The sequence below is a fragment of the Nicotiana attenuata genome, unplaced genomic scaffold (assembly GCF_001879085.1).
Source record: "Nicotiana attenuata strain UT unplaced genomic scaffold, NIATTr2, whole genome shotgun sequence".
NCBI classification, from domain to species: domain Eukaryota; kingdom Viridiplantae; phylum Streptophyta; class Magnoliopsida; order Solanales; family Solanaceae; genus Nicotiana; species Nicotiana attenuata.
Genome location: NW_017673393.1, coordinates 105,742 through 112,319, shown reverse-complemented (window position 1 = coordinate 112,319; position 6,578 = coordinate 105,742).

Sequence of the window (6,578 nt, the reverse complement as noted above, 5' to 3'; positions counted from 1 at the left end):
CGTCTATTTAAAGAACGCTATACGTCAAAAAATTTCCACATCCCGGGCTAGCCATTTCCTATACATAGTGGTTAGGGTTTTAGGAAAATTCTTTCACAAAAAATTCCAACTCCCATTCAATATTTTCTTGTTAAATTCTTAAGCATTTTTTCCGTAATGTCTGAAGAGCGTAGAATAAGAGTTTCATTATATTGGGGGGTTGAGGTTGTGATGGAGCATAACTCTGTGAGGAGTAGTTTATCTCCACAGGGTCATGTTAAATTACCACTTACAATGGAGTACGATAAATTGATATCGTTGTTATGCAAAAAATTGGGTGTGAGGAAACGTTCAGTGATACTCAAAGTAACCGGAAGATATCCGTATTCCGTCATTCCGCAAAGGACTGCTTTTTACTCTGAGTTAAACATCTACGATGATGAAAGTTTGAGGGATTTTTTGAGGACTCCGGATGAATACCGGGAATATCTTGTAATCAAAATGTTGGATATGTACGTCAAGGTCGAAGAAGTTCCAAACAGTGAGGTTGCTGGACAGGTTCCGGATAACCCCCAGTCATCGGGTGGTTATTCTGGAGGAGTTTTTGCCGGACAGGTTCCGGATGAAAGAGTTTTCCTTGGCTTAAACTTATCCTCGCCTGCTTTACATAATTCACAAGACGAGTGGTAAGCTTCAATTTTTCTTTGTGTTTACGATGTACATTTTTGTTGTATTGAATTTGTATTAACGCTCATATATTTAACAGGGGGTACAGGCTGGATACGAATTTTACAAATTATGAACCCAAGCACAATTTTGGTGTGTTGGATCATGGTGGTCCATCCGGGATCCATCACCTAAATGAAAATGTACATCATGGAATTTCATCACATTACGTCTTGTAAGTGAAGTGATACAGCTATATGAAAAAAGAATTTTTTTTATTATTTTGTTGATTGTGCAGTGAAAACGAGCAAGTTGAACCAAATGTACTCACTCAATTGCCCGAAGACAACGTATTAAATCGGGATCTGGCAGATGCACAGAGTGAGGAAGAGAACAGTGATTACGACAACAATTCTGATGAATCTGGAGACGAGACACCCTTTCCTCGTGAGGATGGTGATGAGGAGGATGAAAAGGAAGGACCTGATTTGACGAGAGAATATGCTCCACCCCCCCTAAACTAAGAGTGTACGAGTCCCAAGTGTCGTTTCATTCAAGGGAGATTCTTTACCTTGATAACTTGCCAAGCACGCCGGATGTGGAAGCTCTCACAAGGGATTTTGATGAAATTCGGACAGCAATGTGGGACGAGTCTAGACCAACGGTGCTGGCAAAGGGCATGCTTTTTCTTGATAAAGCGCGCCTAAGCAGGGCTTGTAAAATGCACAACGTAAAAGAGTGTCGTGAGATGACGGTATGGGAGTCAATTCCGGTTGTATACAAGGTTGTTTGTCGCAGGTAGTTTGGTCATGTCATTGGATGTTGCGTGCGAGCAAGAAGAAGACAGGTCTGTGGAAAGTAGGTAAATACATTCCCACCCACACATGCGAAATGGACACATTCAACGGGAATCACTTCAACTTGGATATTGACTTGATTTCTCTTGTTCTTATTCCACACATCGAAGCGTCTATAAGGTATAAAATCAAAGTGTGCATTACAGCAGTCCACCAGGAACATGGCCATACCATTACTAAAAGAAAGGCATATCTCGGGCGCAAACGAGCGTTTGAAATAGACTATGGTAACTGGGATAAGTCATTTGCAGATCTGCCTAGGTACATGGCTGCACTGCAGCAGTTTAACCCCGGGACAGTTGTTGAATGGAAGCTTGAGCGGAGTCAGGGTAAACCAGAATATATATTCAATTACGTGTTATGGGCGTTTAAACCAGCAATTGATGGTTTTTCGCACTGTCGGCCCGTAATATCCATAGACGGCACTCATGTCTACGAAAAGTACGATATCAAGCTGTTGATAGCCGTGGCAGTAGATGTTAATGGACAGATATTTCCTCTAGCTTTTGCTATTTGTGCCAATGAAAGCCAAGAGACGTGGACACTGTTTTTGAACCACTTGAAAGAGCACGTTGTCAAACAACGTTCCGGTATCTGTCTAATATCTGATCGGTACGGTGGTATCTTAAGTTCTGTGGAGAACTTGCCTACATGGCAAGAACCTTATGCCTACCATCTTTACTGTGTTAGGCACCTTAAAGCCAATTTCCAGAAGGCATATCCCAACAAGGATCTGCATGATTTGATGCGGATGGCAGCAACAGACCACCAACAACATAAATTCCGGAGGCACATGGAATATATCAGGCAAGAAGACGAGGCAGCCTATCGTTGGTTAATGCGGCATGACCCTGAAAAGTGGACTTTGCATGCGGATGGTGGCAGACGATGGGGAACTCTGACTACAAATGTGTCAGAGTCTTTCAACGGGTTATTGAAGTCGGCAAGAGGATTGCCTGTCACAGCCATGGTGCGGATGTCGTTCAAGCAGATGGCGGAGAGGTTTGTTGAAAGGTCTGCAACTGCAACGTCATTGATGGAAAAGGGTGTTGAATTTATGCCAGTGCCGATGAAGAGATTTGAGAAATACAGACGGCGAGCATATTGGCATTCATTTTTGCAGTATGATAACGAAAGAAATGTTTTTGAAGTTCGCACCGCTATCCATCAAAATCGGGGTAATAATGTACATACTGTAAACAAATCTACAAGGTTATGCTCTTGTAGAAAATGGTCCATCTACCACATGCCTTGCTTACATGCCATCAAGTGCTTTCAACAAGTTGGTTTAGGTGAAACCAACTATGTTGATCAACAATATAGTGTTTCGAAGTACCTAAACACATATAGTGGGCAGTTGCAGCCAGTGGGTGCTGAGCATTATTGGCCGCCTGAACCATTTAAAAATGGTGTGTAACAAGTCCTATTTGCGCCGAATACAGGTGAAGAAGAGAACGCGTATACGGAACCAAATGGATGTTAGTGATACCGTTTATGCGCGCAGATGTGGTATATGCTCGCAAACAGGACACGGCCGTCGAAAATGTCCTTCGGCTGGTTTGGGTGGCAATAGTACTCAAGCTCTTGGTGGTCCTTCTTCTATTATGCCTAACTATCACTGAGTTTATGTTGTAATAGGACGTTGCTATGTTTATGTTGCAAGTTTTATAAAATAAAATTATGTTTGTTAATTATGAGTTGAACTTTTCCATTTCAATTTTTCTAATGATATTTTAAAAAATTATATATTCGGAAGAACTGGAAACAACATTGAAATATCATAAGGCTAATTAATTTAATTTTAATTATGTTTGTTTTTTTATATATAAGTGTTGTCTTGTCCAACTGACATAAAGTTGTTTCGTACCTGTCGGAACCTTTAACACGCAAAGCATAGCGTGGTCAAATAGTACGTTATGTCTATATATAGCGTGGTCAAATAGTACGTTATGTGTGTTGTCTTGTCGAACTGAAAAGGCTGCCCAACTGACATAAAGTTGTTTCGTACCCGTCGGAACATTTAACACACAAAGCATAGCATGGTCAAATATTACGTTATGTCTATATATAGCATGGTCAAATAGTACGTTATGTGTGTTGTCTTGTCGAACTGAAAAGGCTGCCCAACTGACATAAAGTTGTTTCGTACCCGTCGGAACATTTAACACGCAACGCATAGCATGGTCAAATATTACGTTATGTCTATATATAGCGTGGTCAAATAGTACGTTATGTGTGTTGTCTTGTCGAACTGAAAAGGCTGCCCAACTGACATAAAGTTGTTTCGTACCCGTCGGAATATTTAACACGCAACGCATAGCGTGGTCAAATATTACGTTATGTCTACATATAGCGTGGTCAAATATTACGTTATGTCTACATATAGCGTGGTCAAATGGTACGTTATGTGTGTTGTCTTGTCGAACTGAAAAGGCTGCCCAACTGACATAAAGTTGTTTAGTACCCGTCGGAACATTTAACACGCAACGCATAGCGTGGTCAAATATTACGTTATGTCAATATATAGCATGGTCAAATAGTACGTTATGTGTTTTGTCTTGTCGAACTGAAAAGGCTGCCCAACTGACATAAAGTTGTTTCGTACCCGTCGGAACATTTAAAACACAACGCATAGCGTGGTCAAATATTACGTTATGTGTGTATATAGCATGGTCAAATAGTACGTTATGTGTGTTGTCTTGCCTATAAATAACGAACTCATTCTACTTATTTTCTGCGCTCATGAATAACTAATAGCAAATCTTTCAAGAAAAGAGAGTTTTTTTTAACGCACAAATGGCTCAACCTCTTTATGTACCAAGGTGCGAGTGTGGAAAAAAATGCATGACGCAAAGATATTGGGATAATGGTGAAGCTGGACGCCGCTACTGGCACTGTATGAACAAGTTTTATAAGGTTCCCGACGAACCTACTTGCGATTTTGAGGTATGGCTTGATGAACCCTGTCATCAGGAATACTACAAAGAATTATTGCAGCATCTTCATAATGTGTGTGCACAACTGTGGGAACATGAAGAAGAACGTAAAAAAGAGGTTGCGGAGTTGAAAGCAAAACTTAAAAAGGTAGAAGAAGAAAAAAATAAGTTGGAAGAACAATTTAAGTGGTTGGAGCAGAGAATAATTGGCGGCAGTGACTAAATGTATGTGTTTATTGTATGACTTTATCTTTATTTTTCCCGCGTCATGTATTTTTATTAGTTATAAGTTGTTATGCTTGTGTTCGTGTTGTAGTATTAAACTAGCTATTTTTATTTGTTATAAGTTGCTATGTTTATGTTTGTGTTCATTGTAATGGAATTTAAGTTTTTGCGACTTGTGTTTGTGTTGTTGTACGAAACTAGCTAATTAACGGAGAAATAAAAAAGTAATACACATATTATATAAAAGTTGTTGTTAATGTATATACAAAAATATTATTTACATCAAATACAGAAAAAAAAAGAATAAAATCATTGTGTCCCGCATCCAGTGTGCTTCAATGCAGCCGCTGGCCTGAGGCGCATCGCATCCCGCCTGGGTACGCTATCGGGATCGTCATCAACAAATCGCCTCCTTATAGCCGGATGCGCCACTGCATGATCATCTTTGGTGCTGACAGGATCAGTAGAAGGGGCCGTCAGTCCAGTAGAAACCTACATAAGAATAAAAAGCTGAGTATATCAAAGTATAAAATAAGTCACAACAATTTAAATTGTCGTACCACTATCTCGCCGGGCTCCTGAATGTAAGCATATGTCGCAGCAATGTCAACTTCGCGTTCAGCCTTAAAAAGGAAATTAACAAAGTTATGGAAAATAAAAACAAATTCTAATTCAATACTATGAAAACCATACCTGCGCCTGTGACGACGAACCATAACTCAGCCGGCGCCCACTATGTAAATCTCGGGTTGGCCTATCCTCAGCAACAGTAGACGGGCCTGGAAAGTATGTATCCCAATCCACTCTAGAAAGGTCTGTGCCCGTGATCAATAATTGACCTGACGGGGTCACCTGCAAAGTCCCTAGAGTGAGATCCATCCCAAGGTTGTACGACGGCATGTCCGCCTCATGCAGGCCACCCGGCATATCGGCAGCAGCATAATCAGCAGGGGCCTCATGCAGGCCACCCGGAGATCTCAGTGCCTCAGAAAATCCCACAGGTCGTCCACTCTCCTAGCGCAGAGAGTCTGGCACAGTAACTCTCCCTTCCATATATGGGCGGACCTATGATCGCCCTGAAGCACTAATAGCTCACGAGAGTAAGGGCCGGGATGTATAGGCGGCGTGTCCATGTCGTCAACTGTAAATTCAACAACATTAATTGTATGTTTATTATTTAATTGAACAAAATATATATACCAATTGAGTTCCAGACTCGATATTTGAGGCTCAGTAGTACCAAACTATCATGAATATTTATGAGTGTCAAATTCAATATTTTTGATTATTTTGTGTGTGTTTTATAATTTAAATTCTTAATGGGTTCCAGGCTCGATATTTGAGGCCCAGTAGCACCAAACTATCATGACTATTTACGTGTGTCAAATTCAATATTTTTGATTATTTTGTGTATGTTTTATAATTTAAATTCTTAATGGGTTCCAAGCTCGATATTTGAGGCCCAGTAGCACCAAACTATCATGAATATTTATGTGTGTCAAATTCAATATTTTGATTATTTTGTGTGTGTTTGTTTTATAATTTAAATTCTTAATGAGTTCCAGGCTCGATATTTGAGGCTCAGTAGCACCAAACTATCATGAATATTTATGTGTGTCAAATTTAATATTTTGATTATTTTGTGTGTTTGTTTTATAATTTAATTTCTTAAAAATATATACTTATTGGGTTCCAGACTCGATATTTGAGGCCCAGTAGCACCAAACTATCATAATATTTATATGTGTCAAATTCAATATTTTGATCATTTTGTGTGTGTTTGTTTTATAATTTAAATTCTTAATGGGTTCCAGGCTCGATATTTGAGGCCCAGTAGCACCAAACTATCATGAATATTTATGTGTGTCAAATTCAATATTTTGATTATTTTGTGTGTGTTTGTTTTATAATTTAA